The sequence below is a fragment of the Eumetopias jubatus genome, unplaced genomic scaffold (assembly GCF_037043125.1).
Source record: "Eumetopias jubatus isolate StellerSeaLion01/CBP00866 unplaced genomic scaffold, mEumJub1_p1.0 scaffold_8, whole genome shotgun sequence".
NCBI lineage: Eukaryota > Metazoa > Chordata > Mammalia > Carnivora > Otariidae > Eumetopias > Eumetopias jubatus.
Window position 1 is genome coordinate 28,390,543 of NW_028274814.1, and position 16,728 is coordinate 28,407,270.

The following is a 16,728-nucleotide window of genomic DNA, read 5'->3' on the forward strand; positions in this document are numbered from 1 at the left end:
TTCGTATGTCCTGGAGGTGCATCCATGGTGTGGCATGCATGAGAATTTCCCTCCTTTTTGAGGCTGAATAATATTCCATTGTATGTATATATCACATTTTGCTTGCCCATTTATCTGGTGATGGACATTTGGGTTGCTTTCACATTTTGCCTAGGGTGAATAATGCTGCTGTGATCGTGGGTGCACAAATACCTCTCCAAGACTCTGCTTTCTCTTCTCCTGGGTGTATATCCAGAACTGGAATTGCAGGATCGTGTGGTAATTCAATTTTCAATTTTTTTTCAGGAGCCACCATACTATTTTCCACAGTGACGGTATCACCTTACATCTCTGCCACTAGTACACAAGGGTAATTTCTCCATATCCCCACCAACTCTTTTTTTTTCCCTGGAGTTTCTTTGTTTGTTGGTTTGGTTTGGTTTCGTTTTGCATAATAACCATCCTCATGGGTGTGAGGTGGTTGGGCCATAACCTTCTGAATATCCTCACTCCAAGTGTACAGTGGGATCCCAGTTAAGGAATCAAAAAAATGGAAAAAAATCAAGGTCATCCTACATAAACTATATTAAAAGAACTTAGTTCTGGTTAATTCATATTTATTGGTCTCCTGATTAGGCAGGAGTAGAGATGTTCATCTATGTCAAGAAGTGCTTGGTCCCAGGAAAGAAATGAGTTTAGGGAGATCAAAATCTCTCTGAGGAGTTGTGTTTATGACATGGGTGGCTACCATCCCCACTGAAGCATTTCATGAAGCAGACATGCCACCAAGCTGGGTTGGCCTACGAAGCCCGGCCTATGAGTAGCTCTCCAATGGAGTAAGTCTTCCCTTCCGTTCTCTGTCTTTCTCCCTCTTCCCTTCCTCACCACCTGATCCTCTCTCTCGTTCCCGCTACCACTGTACGTGTCCAAGTCTTCAGGGCGCCCTTCCCGCCCCAGGCACTGCTGGACCCTGGAGGTGCCTGAAGTGAGGGGCCTCCTCGCTCTTCCCAGGGGTCTGCGTCTTCACCCACCCCGCCTCCAGCAGCCATTGTATCAGTAAGGACTAGACTTGACCCTGGTCACCATCAGCCCGGGTTTATGCCCCCATGCAGCATTTCCCACACTCTTCCCAGCTCATCCGCTTCCTTCCAGCAGGTTCTCACTGTTCCTGGGAAAGCCTTTGCTATGCTGTTGCCCCCACTTCTAGTGCTTTCTCCACCTCCTGGGCCTCCTCCAAGTATATTTTTAGAATTCTGCCTTCAACTGCTTCAGCGCCTCTGATCAGCCCTCTTCCAACTTCCTGTAGATTGAATCAGGGTCTACTTTACAACTGACCTGTTCACTCCACACATCGGTTCCTTATTCTGTCGGTGAGAATCGCAGCCACAAATGCAAGTGAACAGGTGACAGAATCAGGCACCCCACATCCCTTCCTCCGTCCTTCCCCGGGTGCCGGACACTCAGGAGGTGACTGGAAAAGACATGAATTAAGTGGACATGAAGTTTCTACAATAGCGTTTCTACAGGATGACCTTGATTGTTTTATGTGGATCCCATTACGCATTTGGAATCTATTTTTTTATCTATTATTATTTGTTATTTAAATTCAGTTGATTAATATATAATGAATTATTGGTTTCAGAGGTAGAGGTCAGTGATTCATCAGTCTTATGTAACACCCAGTGCTCATTACATCACGTGCCCTCCTTAATGCCCATCACCCAGCTACCCCATCCCCCACCCACCTCCCCTCCAGCAACCCTCAGTTTGTTTCCTATGATTAAGAGTTTCTTATGGTTTGTGTTCCTCTCTGATTTCTTCCCGTTCAGTTTTCCCTCCCTTCCCTTACGATCCTGTGTTTTGTTTCTTAAATTCCATATACGACTGAAATCATATGATACATGTCTTTCTCTGATTGGCTTATTTCACTCAGCATAATACCCTCTAGTTCCATCCACTCATTGCAAATGGCAAGATTTCATTCCTTTTGATGGCTGAGTAATATTCCATTGTATATATCTCCCACATCTTCTTTATCCATCATCTGCTGGTGGACTTCTGGGCTCTTCCCATAGTTTAGCTATTGTGGACATTGCTGCTATAAACATTGAGGTGCACGTGCCCCTTCGGATCCCTACATCTGTATCTGTGGGATAAATACCCAGTAGTGCAATTGCTAGGTCTTAGGGTAGCTCTATTTTCAATTGTCTGAGGAACCTCCATACTGTTTTCCAGAGTGGCTGCACCAGCTTGCATTCCCACCAACAGTGTAGGGGGGTTCCCCTTTCTCCGCATCCTCACCAACGTTTGTTTTTCCTGTCTTGTAATTTTAGCCATTCTGACGGGTGTGAGGTGGTATCTCATTGAGGTTTGGATTTGGATTTCCCTGATGCCGGGCGATGTTGAGCACTTTTTCATGTGTCTGTTGGCCATTTGGATGTCTTCTTTGCAGAAATGTCTGTTCCTGTCTTCTGCCCATTTCTTGATTGGATTATTTGTTCTTTGGGTGGTGAGTTTGATAAGTTCTTCATAGATTTTGGATACTAGCCCTTTGTCTAATATGTCATTTGCAAATACCTTCTCCCATTCTGTCGGTTGTCTTTTGGTTTTGTTGGCTGTTTCCTCTGCTGTGCAAAAGCTTTTTATCTTGATGAAATCCCAATAGTTCATTTTTGCCCTGGCTTCCCTTGCCTTTGGAGACTGTCTAGCAAGAAGGTGCTGGGGCCGAGGTCACAGTGGAATCCATTTTTAAAAATACAGCCCAAAATGACTATTTGGCTAGATTAGCAAGATTAATTTTGTGGATAGTGGAAAAAGAAAGAGGAAGCTTCTTGGCATAGATTATAAATCGCATGATTTTATACAGGACAGATTATTTCATTAAATCTTTTTGCAGTTACTCAATTTCTGCCAATAGTCTTCTTGGAGACATTTTATACACTTAACTTCAGTTGAATTTTTTTTATTTAATTTATTTATTTGAGAGAGGGAGAAAGAGAGCACAGAGAGGGTGAGGCAGAAGCAGACTCCCCGCAGAGCAGAGAGCCTGACGTGGGGCTCAATCCCAGAACCCCGAGACCATGACCCAAGCCGAAGGCAGACGCTTAACCGACTGAGCCACCCAGGCGCCCCTTAACTTCAGTCAAATTTCAAAACTGGTGAATAGAAAGGAAGAAAAAGGAAAACAAGCATGTCTTAAATGGTCTGGTTTGATAGCTCAGTTGTAGAGCAAAAGAGGGTTTGTAGCATTTTTTTGCTTGGTAATGAGAGAAAGAAGAAACATAAACATCTTCCCAAAAGACATGCAATTTTAAAAAGGATATTCACAATCTTGTACACAGTTATTTTACAAAGGGTTTTCCTGAGACCAATAAATGCGGCACGTTAACTTTGTACCAAATGGGGCACAAAGAGATCCTCAGTCCCGAGGACACAGAATTTCCCCATCTCCCCAGACTGGGAGCAATTGTGATCCACAAAGTGGACAGTTTGGAAATGTGGGTTTTTTTTTTTATTATGTTAATCACCATACATTACATCATTAGTTTTTGATGTAGTGTTCCATGATTCATTGTTTGTGCATAACACCCAGTGCTCCACGCAGAACGTGCCCTCTTTAATACCCATCACCAGGCTAACCCATCCCCCCACCCCCTCCCCTCTAGAACCCTCAGTTTGTTTTTCAGAGTCCATCGTCTCTCCTGGTTCGTCTCCCCCTCCGACTTACTCCCCTTCGTTCTTCCCCTCCTGCTATCTGCTTCTTTCTTAACATATGTTGCATTATTTGTTTCAGAGGTACAGATCTGTGATCCAACAGTCTCGCACAATTCACAGCGCTCACCATAGCACATACCCCCCCCAATGTCCATCACCCAGCCACCCCATCCCTCCCACCCCCCACCACTCCAGCAACCCTCAGTTTGTTTCCTGAGATTAAGAATTCCTCATATCAGTGAGGTCATATGATACATGTCTTTCTCTGATTGACTTATTTCACTCAGCATAACACCCTCCAGTTCCACCCACATCGTTGCAAATGGCAAGATCTCATTCCTTTTGATGGCTGCATAATATTCCATTGTGTATATATACCACCTCTTCTTTATCCATTCATCTGTCGATGGACATCTTGGCTCTTTCCACAGTTTGGCTATTGTGGACATTGCTGCTATAAACATTGGGGTGCACATACCCCTTCGGATCCCTACATTTGTATCTTTGGGGTAAATACCCAGTAGTGCAATGGCTGGATCGTATGGTAGCTCTATTTTCAACTGTTTGAGGAACCTCCATACAGTTTTCCAGAGGGGTTGCACCAGCTTGCATTCGGAAATGTGGGTATTTTTTTAAACCTAGGTGCTCACTAGTTCAAATGAAAACCTTAGTGCAGTTCCAGTAACCCAGCTCCCATCTGCTAAGGAAGTGGATGAAAAGAACTCATATGCTGTCAGCAAGTCAAGTGTATGAATTATTGACTCAGCAGAGAGTCCTCTCCTGTTGGGAGTCATGATCTCCTTTGAAAATAGGTTAAAAACCCTGAAATTTCTTCCTAAGTACAAAAAAAAAAGTGACAGGTAGAGACATACATGTGAAGTCTTTTAAACCCCATTACGAGGACTCAAAACCATTTTATTGTTCAGGACACAATGCACAAACCCCTAGTTAAGAAACACTAATTTAGAAATATCCTGAAAATAGGGAGTAAAGGAATCCATATTTAATTTTGTTGTTGAACGTTTTCCAGGAGTTGAATATAAGGAGGGAACAGTAAGATTTTATTGAAAACAAAATGGACTCATTTGAATGTATTTATTCTAGGACCTGCGTGCTGAATTCTCATCTTTAGGTGGATAAAAATAATTCGGTTTCCGAAGCAGAACCAATGAGGAGAATGTCTAGCTCATAAACATTGAAGAGGCAAGGGAGCTCCTCCAAATTCAACATGTTATGCTTAATGTTTTGGAAATAGCAGCTTGAAAGACCGAAGCACTAGGGCTAAAAATGCAACTTCAGAAAACGACCCTCTCCATCCATCATCTCGAGTCTTTGAGACAAGGAAAGGAGGGTAACATTTTCCACGTGGGAAAGCCATGAAAGATGATGATTCGGCAGATAAGGCTTTCAAGAGCTATGTTTTATTGGCAACTCATACACAGTTTGCCCAATAAAAGTTTTCCCCTTTTGCAAATTATAACATCATGAAAGAAGTACTTTATTCCATTGCACAGATAAGTTGCAAATTGTAAGTATGTTTCAGCGCATGCCCTTCATCCTATGGGACATGCAACCAGAAATCAGGAAACGTTAGCACCTCAAAGCCCTGTCCACCCACCTCTTCCCTTTCAATGAATGAGGATGCCCAGGTAAAAGGACCTGTTCACGGTCACACAGCACTTACCATCAGAGCTGAGAATCGAGCTCAGAGCAACCCATACTTTCTACATCGTTTTCACAGCCACACTGGACCTCGTCCAGCAGTGGTGCATTTTCGATACTCAATTTATGGGTTTCAGAGAGTCCATTTCCTGGTTGCCTCAGTCTACCCACATACAGAATGAGAGCCCGGGCAATGACCATGGTCACAGCTCGAGGTTAAGGCATACAAAGATACTGTTGATACTTCTTGGGAAACATTTTCTTTTTTAATTGTTGATGAGAAGTCATCTGACCGGCTTTCTTGGGGACCACTGCCACGGTGGATGTCAAAGTCTGATTTGGAAGAAGGCCCATGAATGCAGGCTCTCTGACACCGGATCAAGTTTAAAAGCCCGAGGAGTTAGGATCTGTAGGTAATTGTTCTTGGTCATATCGGGCAGCTCCAAAATTCATCTTTGGGGGTTTCTTAATCATTTGAAATTAGCCCTCGAAGAAATCAGGAGGGAGAGAAAGAAGGAAGGAGAGGAAGCTTTCAGAAACGAGGAAGGGAAATATATGGTGTCCCCACAATGTCATAAACTTGAGAAAACCAGGGTGTGTGTTGGGGGGTGGAAAGAATCTCTTTCTTCCCTCCTGTTCGATAACGCAGCCCGAATTTCTGCACCTGAGCTTTAAAATCTGTGTCCGAGCTGTGGGCAATGTGTGGCAGGCCCTCAGTGGAGAACCGTGGACAGGCTGCCCTATTACAGAACACAATCCTAAAAGCCGACACAGCTGGGAGCTACTGGTGAAAGGCGGGGACACCTTAGCTTCTGGTAGCAAAGGAAATTATTATGATACAAATTAGGCTGAGCTATCATTTGTTGGAAAACCTCTTGAAGAATGACCAGCTCCCTTCCACATCCTTTGTCCTGGCTGGCTTTTTATTTGGGCTTGTGGAGAAATGGGTTTCCTGAAGAGATATCATCTCTGCCTCCTGGGAGGCACCTATACTGACGAAGACTAAAAAAGCAAATAGTATCAGATAACCTACTAAAATAAAGCCGGCAAAGTCATTATGCTTTTACTCTATTGATCCAGTGCCTGGCTACATGGGGGAAAAAACAACTTACATTGTTGAAGCTGGAAATCTCTAAGGTTACAACAACATGTTAAAAAGCGGTGCATTTATCTGCCCTAAGAACAAGACACTGTATCAAGCACTCCAGGGATATGCTGAACACCAAACAAACAATGAGAGGCTTGTAAGGATGGTATCGTGTGTGTGTGTTTTAAAAATTGTTGGATATGCTTTCTGAATACGTAAAAATACACCTAAAATGGTCATTCAAAAATTGAAGTATCATTGACATACAATACCATATTAGTTTCAGATGTGCAGCAAACGCTTCGTTGTTCATATATATTATGAAATGATCAGCACAGTAAGTCTAGTTAATACCCATCACCATGCATCGTTAGAGGATTTTTTTTCTTGTGGTGAGAACTTTTAAGATTTTCTTAGCAACTTCCAAATATGTAATGCGGTATCTGTCATTATAGCCACCACCTTGTACATTACATTCTGTGACATTTATTTTATAACTGGAAATTCTGGCTCCCTTCACCCATTTTTCCCACTCCTACCCCCTCTGGCAACCGTCATTCTATTCTATGTATTTATGAACTTGGTTTTTGTTTGTTTGTTTTGTTTTGGGTTTTGGTGGTTGTTTTTTTTTTTTCAGATTCTACATATAAGTGAAATCATATGGATTTATCTTTCTCAATCTGACTTATTTCACTTAGCATAAAGCCCTCAAGGTCCATCAATGTTGTTGCAAGATTTCGTTCTTTTTTATGGCTGAATAATATTCTGTTATATATATACCACATCTTCTTTATCCATTCATTCACCAATGGACACATGTCGTTTTCCCCATATCTTGGCTACTGTAAATAATGCTGCAGTGAATATGCAGGTGCATACATCTTTTTGAATTAGTGTTTTTGTTTTCTTCAGATAAATACCCAGATGTGAAATGGCTGGATCACACGATAGCTCTATTTTTAATTTTTTGAGGAACCTCCACACTCTTTTCCACAGTGGCTGCACCAGTCTGCATTCCCACCAACACTCTACAAGGGTTCTAATTCCTCTGTAGCTTCGCTGACACTTCCTATTTCTTATCTTTTTGATAATTGCCATTCTAACAGGTGTGGGATGATCTTTCATTGGTTTTGATTCACATTTCCCTAATGACTAGTGATGATGGGCATTTGTTCATATCCATTGGCCACTGTATGTCTTTTTTGGAGGAATATCTATTTAAGTCCTTAGTCCAGTTTTAATTGGGATATTAGGGTTGTTTTGTTTTTGTTTGTTTGTTTGTTTGTTTTGTCATTGAGTTGTAGGAGATCTTTATATGTTTTGGAGATTAACACCTTACCTGGTTTACAAATACTTTTTTCCCATCTGTAGGTTGTATTTTCACTCTCTTGATTGTTTCCTTTGGTGTAAAGAAGATTTTTGGTTTGATGTAGTCCATTTGTCTAGCCAACAGCGGCCAACAGAAGGGCTGGAATGTTGCTTTGGGGGTGCAGAGGTCCAGTCTTGGGAGCAATACATCGCTGGCCGTCCAGAGAGCCCTGCTCTCTGTAGGACTGGCAGTTCTAGGGAGGAGGCAGGCACAGTCTGATCCTCGCTGGTATATCCGGCAGGTCCAGATGGACCCATGGCAGCCCATTTCCCATGCGCGAATCTGTCTCCCACTGGGGAGAGAAGAGGGTGTGTTCTGTCCACCACAGACTCTGATTCCACATTTAGTGAGCATCTGAGGTGCAAGATGCCTGTCTGCTGCTATGGAGCATCACCACATTCAAAGAGAAAACATGACTTGTGCCATCAGAGAATTGATAATCTAGTGAACTGTTCACAGACCATGCAATGGGATCATGAATGAGCATCTTCTTGCTAAAGCTAGAAGCCCCATGATGGGTGCAGGGAAGACAAGCAGCCTTCCTTCAGGGAGCTGACAATATCGTGAACCAAGGATAAACATAAATAAGGTCAATGGGTAACTTCTCAGTCAGAGAAAGTATCGATTCAAGCCAAACAGAAATGTAAGTCTTGGTCTAACATGAGCAAAACTGTTGACACACTTTGGAAATATATTCCTTTATTGAATAAACAGCTCAGAGACGTGGTGTCCTTCTTACCAACAGGGCTGCGCCGTGAATACCCATGTGGATGGTCCCAGAATGAGAGTCAGCAGGAAGTCCTTATGGGGTCAAAGCAAGTCTGCACCTGCCCACAGGCCGACGGCCCAGCTGCTCTCCTAGCTTTCTGTTTTGTCATCTACTGCCAACGGGGGTGGTGGCCAGGGACAAGGGGGCAAGAAATTAGGTGGGGGGGGAGTGCTTTGATATTTTTCAGGATGAAAGAAATTCTTACTGGTAATACAAATCAATCACATAGGGGAGAGAGAGGTACAACCCTCGGGGAATTTCTTTTTCTCTTTTTCTTTCTTTTTCTTTCTTTCTTCTCTTTCTTCCCTTCCTTCCTTCCTTCCTTCCTTCCTTCCTTCCTTCCTTCCTTCCTTCCTTCCTTCCTTCCTTCCTTCCTTCTTTCTTTCTTTCTCCCTCTCTCTCTCTCTCTCTCCTTCCTTCCTCCCTCCCTTCCTTCCCTTTCCTTTCCTTCCATCTTCTTTCCTATCTTCCTTCTTTCCACTCTTTTCTTTTCCATTTTTCCTTTTTTTCCCTTTCCTTTTCTGTATCAACTTCCCAATCTATTTTTCCAAGCATTTAATAAAGTCTTTTGAGACACAAGCAGGTCAGGGACTTAAGGAAGCATATGCCAGCCCCACTCAGTGCGTTTCCCTCGCAGACATCCCCCACGCTGTTTTCCACAGTGGCTGCACCAGTCTGCATCTGCTGTTCCAACCCAACCACCTGCTGTTCCGTGAGCCCCAGCATTTACAGCCTCTCGCTTTCCTCCTCACCAGGCCGGGCTTTCGTGCCATGGAACCCAGCTTTGTCTTCCCCTCCCTCCTGCCTGAAGAAGCAACAGGGTAGAGTTAATTTCTAATCATTGTACCATTTCCTTCCATTTCAGATGTTACGACAAAGTTCATCTGGAAAAGATTTAAGTGGTATCTGATCAATCATTTGCCACATATTCTTTCCCTATAGAACAAAAATCACTTCCTGACTTTTCTCATTCGGAGACTCTTTCAGATGGACTTAATGATCATAATTCAGTGGAATAGTGTATATTAAGCCACTGGCATTCAGTCCCATTTTGAAAAAGCTGGCTTTTATACACAACTTGGGAAGTCATATTTTTGACCTAGAAAAAAAATCACAGGACTGAGAACAAGAGATGTGGTCGCTGGCTTCAATCAGATCTATTCATCCTTGTCCAGCCGGAAGGCTCGGTCTGCAAGGAGGAAATCATCCCCCTCAATTCAGGACTGCAAGCCTAGGGTCCTTTACTGTCGAACTTTCCGGAGCATCAGTTTCTCCATTCACATCACCCACCAGCTGGGGGATTCAAGACCCTTGACAAGGAGTCAGCTTCTGAATTAATCTTTTCCTTTGCCGGAATCCTAAAAAGCTCCAGTCCCAGCCTTCTGCCATCCAAGCAGCAGCATCCTGTGCCACTTCCGCCCTTAATCCTAATACGAACCTCACCGGTAGCTCCCACCACTTGGGAACACGTTTGCAAACAGTCCAAACCTCAGTGGAACTCCTAAAAACCTCATAGACCATTGTTCTGTGGTCCCCCAAAAGTATGGGGTGTCCCCAGGACTACAAACCAGAGCTCCTACTTACCCATCGGGGTGCTGGAGGTGCCTACAGCTGGAAGTGACAGTAAGATGACCCAGATGGGTCCAACGGTACCCTGTTGTTGCAGTCAAGGGTAAGGACACGCAAGATGCACATGGGGAGACCGGGAGGGGCCTCCTCAGGGTTAGCTTTCTTGGGAAATGTCCTCTGCCCCATCCACCCAGGCAGGAGACAGGTACGCAGGAGGGGGAGCCTGGCAGGTCTCAGAGCACAGACATACCATGTGGACAGTGGGGTCTAGGGGGTGTGTGGGGCGCTACTTGTTGTTCAAGGATGCTCATGCCTGTGCTAGACAGCGGACACAGATTTCTAAAAGGGATTTCGGACATGCTCCTCTATCTAGCTCTGTCACCGGCTCAGTCAGGAAACAGATGTTTGAGGTGAAGGGACCAGATCATGGAGGTGGGCAGTGGGAACGTCTGCCATAAAGGGCTGCTGCAGGAGCGAATGAATCCCAAAAGGTTGGGGAGACCTGGGACCCCACAAGGAGGGCATCCACCTCACCGACGCAAATTGATCCAGCCCGTCTGCGAAGCAACTTGCTGGTAACATATTATTGCATTGCAAATGTTCAAATTTTTTCTTCCCCCACCCCAGTCACCCTCCTCTGGGAATGTGTACTAAGCAAAAATAGATTCAGTTATTTATGACTTCTTTTCTTAAAGGAAATAATCTAAGTGACCAACTAACTACAGGGAGCATAGTTCAATAAATTATAGCAAGTTGCCATTTTGAAAGGTATAAAAATGTTTTCACATAATTTTTAGTGACATGGGGGTAAAAAAAACCCTAATATGAAGAAAATAGCACCCTTCTGGCAAACAAAGCATGATACCAATTATGGCCTTAAAAGAGAAGGTTGGAGGGAAATGTAGCACAAACTTTCCAATATTCCATAACCTGTGGTTTGTAGCAATTATAAGGGATTTTTTCCTGTTAGATTCTCAATTCTTTTATAATTTTTATAGAAATTTTTAGAATTTCTATAAATCACATTTATAAATGAAAGACAGGATGTTTGGGGCCCCTGGGAGGCTCAGTTGTTTAAGCGGCTGCGTTTGGCTCAGGTCATGACCCTGGAGTCCCGGGATCGAGTCCCAGGATCGAGCACAGCATCGGGCTCCCTGCTCAGCCGGGGGTCTGCTTCTCCCTCGGACCCTCCCGCTTCTTGTGTTGTCTCTCTCTCTTCCTCTCTCATCTCTCTCTCAAATAAATAAATAAAATCTTTTTAAAAAAGAAAGAAAAGAAAAACAGGATGTTTAAGCCAGCTCTATCATACCATCACTATCAACTTCATCAAAACTTGTAATTATAAACATGACTTTGTATTACTAAGGAACATTTTTTTTTAAATCAAATTAACACACAAGGGCTGCGATGTAGCCAGGCAAGGTGTGTGGAACCACAGTCTGTCCGCAGGCTTAGGTCTGGAGCAACTCAAACCATCCCCACTCTCGTGACACTGGGTCTGAGCCCTTGGTGTCAACAACGTAGCTTTACGCGTATTCCAGAGGAAAAATGCTCGGGGATCCTATTAGTCATTTACACTACTTAAATTATAATATGACTGCAGTGTGAATGGCATAACTTCCTCCTCTTGTATTTAAAATCAAAATAAATTTATAAATTAACCACCAAGAAACCTGTAAGATGATCCAGAAAGCCAGTTCATCATTGGTGACCCTGAGCACGTTATTAACCTTCTCTCAAGTTCGGTTTCTGTCTTGCCCAAAGGATCGGAATAATAGTGCTGGCTTTTTTCTTTCTTTCTTTCCTTCCTTCCTTCCTTTCTCTTTCTTTCTTTTTCTTTCTTTCTTTCTTCCTTCCTTCCTTCCTTCCTTCCTTCCTTCCTTCCTTCCTTCCTTCCTTCCTTCCTTTCTTTCTCTCTCTCTTTCTTTTTTTCTTTCTTTCTTTCTCTCTTTCTCTCTCTCTCTTTTCTTTTCTTTCTTTCTTTCTTTCTTTCTTTCTTTCTTTCTTTCTTTCTTTCTTTCTTTCTTTCTTTCTTTCCTTCCTTCCTTCCTTCCTTCCTTCCTTCCTTCCTTCCTTCCTTCCTTCCTTCCTTCTTTCTCCCTTTCTCTTTCTTTCTTTCTTTCTCTCTCTCTCTCTCTTTTTCTTTCTTTCTTTCTTTCTTTTTTTGGGGGCAATGTTAAATGACATAATGAATGTAGACTTGCTAAGTGTCGGGCGTGGTCGTTGTTCCTTACTCTTCTAGAGACCAGTGAACCCACGGGAGATAAGACTATGTCAGGAGTTACCGCTTCCCTGGGGCTGCGAGTCAATCCTGGAGCTGGGATGCGCGGCTGGATAAACCCCTCTCATCACTCACACTCTTGTCCTATTTTTAACCCAAATGATGTTCTGTGTCCAGAGGGAAACTCAAGCCATCTTCCTCCTTTAACCGGGTGCTCCTGGGCCCTGCTTTCGGAATTAATAGTTTAGCTTCTTTGCTCTTTGTACAGAAGTTCCCATGGAGATTGTATATTGTTATTCATCCAGGACTGTTTGAAAAGGGAATTGGGGAAATGCAGAGGTGAAGCGAACAACTTTACATGAAACATGTCAGGAGCTTCCTCATAATTATGTCGAGGCTGTGAGTTCTGGAGAATACCGTTGCCATACCTACACTGAGCACCTGCTTTGTACCGAGGCCTTTCCTCGGTTTTGTGGAAAATAAAAACACATGGAGCTCAAGGGTCAGAAGGGGTTTTTCCAGTATTTTTTTAAAGGCTGCAAACCCACGTAAGTGCAACAAAGACAGAGAAGACCATTGGAAAAGAAGAAAAGACGATGTGTGCTAAGGACAAAAGAAGGGGAAAAACAGAAAAAGCCAGAATTGTGCACTGTGTTTGAGACTTTGGAGCTTTAAAGGTGTTTTTCAAACTAATTCCTCAGTTTGGGGTCCACTCAAACTTGTGAGTTAAGTTGAGCAGGAACCTCCAGGATTCCCATGATGGGGGCAGGGGGGGCAGAGAGACGACATCATCTGACCACGCTAGCCACACACCCTTCCTCACGTGCCCACGGAACGCTGTCAAAACCTGGACTTGGGGTTGTGGGTAACTTTGGACGTCCATTCATCCTCAGTGCAGAGACTACTTGCTTAGTCCAGGGCCTTGCAGATTTATTCTTTCCTCCTTCTGATCGCGAGGCCCCTGGCCACAACCCCGTTACACGCAATCCTCGACAGGCTGAGGAGTATTCGAGCTTAGCTCCCCCGTGGCACGTACGGGAGCAGCGCTGTAGGTCTTGGGCTTGGCGTCGTTCAATCCCGACATCAGCTGGGGTAGGAGGAATCACCCAGAACCCTGGAAATGCACTGGGTCCCCGTGATCAAGACACGCTCTACTCCGTGAAGAAAGACGACAACGGAGTGAAAGAGGTCCAGACTTCTGAATGAAACATTTCACTTACAAAGCGGCTAAGAACGAAGGTCTTCCAGAAGCCATCTGCACAATCCCCCACTCATGCAGGAAACGGTTCCTCTCTAAACGCACAGAATCACAATGGTGCACTGTGTTGGGGCTTGCACCGATTCATAAATACCTGAAACTGGAAGAAAAAACTGAAAAGCAACGCTGACTTGAAGCCAGGAGTCTGAACTTCCAATCTGCTTCACTAGAGCCAGACGCCAACTCGAAGGGAAAGAGAGGAAGGAGTTTCTGAACGTCTCTGGGGCTAAGCAGGAGGTTTTGCCATCTCTGGCTGAAAGAACATGGAGGTCAGTGCTACCCCACAGATTTCTTGCTTGGCTTATCAAAATCCTGAGGCAGCACCTGCTCATTTGAATCCCAAAGCTTCCCAGCAGCGCACCTGCTTTGTACTAACTACTTGCCATGGTCCCTAAAATTTGCTTTAAAGTCACAGATGGGCGATTGCGTTGTGCGTGCATTCATTTATCTGCTCCACAAATATTTACCGGGTTCCTGATCCACGCCAAGCATTGTTCGAGGTGCTGGGTATGTAATAAGGAAGCAGGCCAGATCACTCTGCGTTGTGATTTAATGAGCTGGAGTGTGTTGTCCTGTGGGGAAGCTCTTCAGAGCCGGCTGGTGTTGGGGCGGTGGGGGGGGTCTTGCTAAGCCAGTTTCCCTTGTTCTGTTGCTCTGGGAGCCCTCACCAGGTGCCGTGGCTGCAGAATTTTACCTCGCTCTGGAGCATTCTGCGGCACAGCTGCCTACCACCTCCCACCTTCCGAAGAAGGAGCCCGCAGAAACTTGTTCACGGGATACACCCGTTACCCTTTAGATTTGGGCAGCATGGTGGCTCTTTCCAACAGTTTAATAAACAGCACCACGCCTCCTTTTCTCATCCAGATTCAGAAGCCGAAGTGTGTCCATCTCGCATTCTCCTGCTGTGCGAGGCTAAGGGACTAACCCCCCACATCTTCACCTAAACTTATCCTGTGAGGGAGTCTAGCCCGAGTCCCTAACAGTTGTCTTCTTGGCCTCTACCTGCCCATCCCAAATGGCTGTCCCAAGGCTAGCATTTCCTTGTGCCTCCTCTGTGTCCCCCGTCAGCACAGGAACCGTGGAAGCATAGGGGGGAGAAAAATAGAAGGTTGAGGATTTGGAACACTTTAAGTGTGCAATTCTGCAGGGAAATGCTGACCCTTACGCCTGCTATGTTGAGCTTATTACTAGGGATGAGAGAAGTAGGAATAATTCGGATGATCCGTCAAGCGTGTGAGGCAAAAGACTCTCTCCTCTCCCCGACCCTCCAAGAGGCCCAGTATTGTGCACGGTACCTAATAGCCAGAGAAATCCTTTTGATTTTCAGAGGTCAGTAAGAGTCCGCGGGGAAAGAGCTTGTCGTTCAGGACAAGAGCTGAGTTTGACTCCAGAGTGATTATTTAAGTTAGAATAGAGACTAATAGAAGAGAGAATAAATGGATTTATGATATGGGCCACCAGGGCCTTCGTTCATTCAAAAACTTTTAATGAATACCCTCCAGGGGGTGTCAGGGACTCTGTGTTATGATCTAAATGTTTGTATCCCCCCATCAAATTCACAGGTTGAACCCTAGCCCCCAAGGTGATGGTGTTAGGAGGTGGGGCCTTGAGGAGGAGATTAAGCTCATGAGGGCGGACCCTTATAAAAGAGGCTCCAGAGCGCTCCATGCCCCTCTGCCACATGAGGGTGCAGCGAGAATGTGGCCATCCCTGAGCCAGGAAGCAGCCCTCGCTGGACCCCAAGCCCACTGGTGCTTTGATCTTAGACTGCCAGACTCCAGACCTGAGAGAGAGAAATGCTCACTGTTTGTAACCCCCAAGTCTGTGGTATTTTTGTTTTATCAGCCCCAGGAGATGAAGACGCTATGGTAGGTATAAGCGACGCAAAGAATCATAAAATATAAACCTCCCCTCGGGGCCTTGCAATCCCACTTGGGCTCCAGGGAAGGCGGTCTGTGATGAAAAACCAAGCAAATATTGGAAGAGCCCTTTCAATAAAGCGACTGAAGCTATTGAAAGCACAAGACCTCCTTGTTAGAGCAGACGTGTGACAAGGTGTGCGGGAAGATGGGAAGGGTGCATTCGGAGTAAATCATAGGGTGGAGAAGCCATTGCCTGAGCAGAGGGGGAGCAGGTCAGGACGGCACACTTGTTGGGAGCCAAGGCCACTCATAGGAGGCTTCGGGGAGGAAAAGTGTCATTGCACAAAGGGCTGTGTCATCGGCAAGTGTGAGACCCTCTCTTTGGGGGTTTCTAGAGCTAGTGGGGGAGGATTGAGAGGCAAGGCTGTTCTGTTTTGGGGATCCTGCATTACTTCTGGCCACCACTGGTGTGTCAAAAGCAGGGTGACTTCCTTCCTTTCTTTGGAAATCTGAGAGCAAACCAGAAAGAGCATGTGTAAAGAAGAAATGAGTGTTTTAATGAAAGAAATCATAAAACAAAGCGATCTTTCTCATCTAACGATGTGAAAACTGTCACCATCCACTGTCACCACTCCATGTAAGTAACTGTAAATGGTAAGCCATTCACATTCACTTGGGGCATTTGGATGCAAAGCAGAGTGGATTTCTAGGTTAGTTAAAATTAGGGTTAGACACATGTAACAGAAAACCACAGGTAACGGCTGTTTCAGCAAGGCGGAAATTTGCTTCTGGGTCATACAATTCTGCAGACAGGCAGTACAGGGCTGCTACAGTGGTCCTTGGGGACCCACGCTCTGATCTTTCCACTCTGACAGTTTCGGTGCATGCATGGGTTTCATTTCCAAGGGCACCTCATGGTCCAAAATAACTGCTGGGGCTCCAGCCATCACATCCTCGAGGAAGGAAGCAGAAAGAAGTATGACAGTGATGCCAAAAGGTCTCTTTCCAGTAGCCCATGCCCTTCAAGAAAACTTCGTGGGAGTCCCGTACAACATTTTCACTTACATCTGATCGACCGCAACTTAGTTGTGTGGCCCTTTCAGACTGTCAGGAAATGTAATGTTCAGTGCCCGGCTCAAAATAGAGGCTTGGTGCTTCAGAAGGGAGCATGGATGGCCGTTGGGGAGTAACTGGCCTCCTGTTCTCCCTTGCCTGTCTATCTCCAGAGCTTGCTGCCC

The 16,728-nt window shown here is 44.9% G+C and overlaps 1 long non-coding RNA gene across 1 annotated transcript in view; it reads right to left on the reverse strand.

Annotated features, from left to right (window-relative positions):
• The window catches only part of LOC114217761 (uncharacterized), a 33,801-nt gene that overhangs the window by 13,066 nt on the left and 4,007 nt on the right, over positions 1–16,728 (reverse strand). The window contains exon 2 of the long non-coding RNA XR_003611042.2: positions 1,315–1,450. This is a non-coding gene — a long non-coding RNA (uncharacterized LOC114217761). The remainder of the gene's footprint in view (positions 1–1,314; positions 1,451–16,728) is intronic.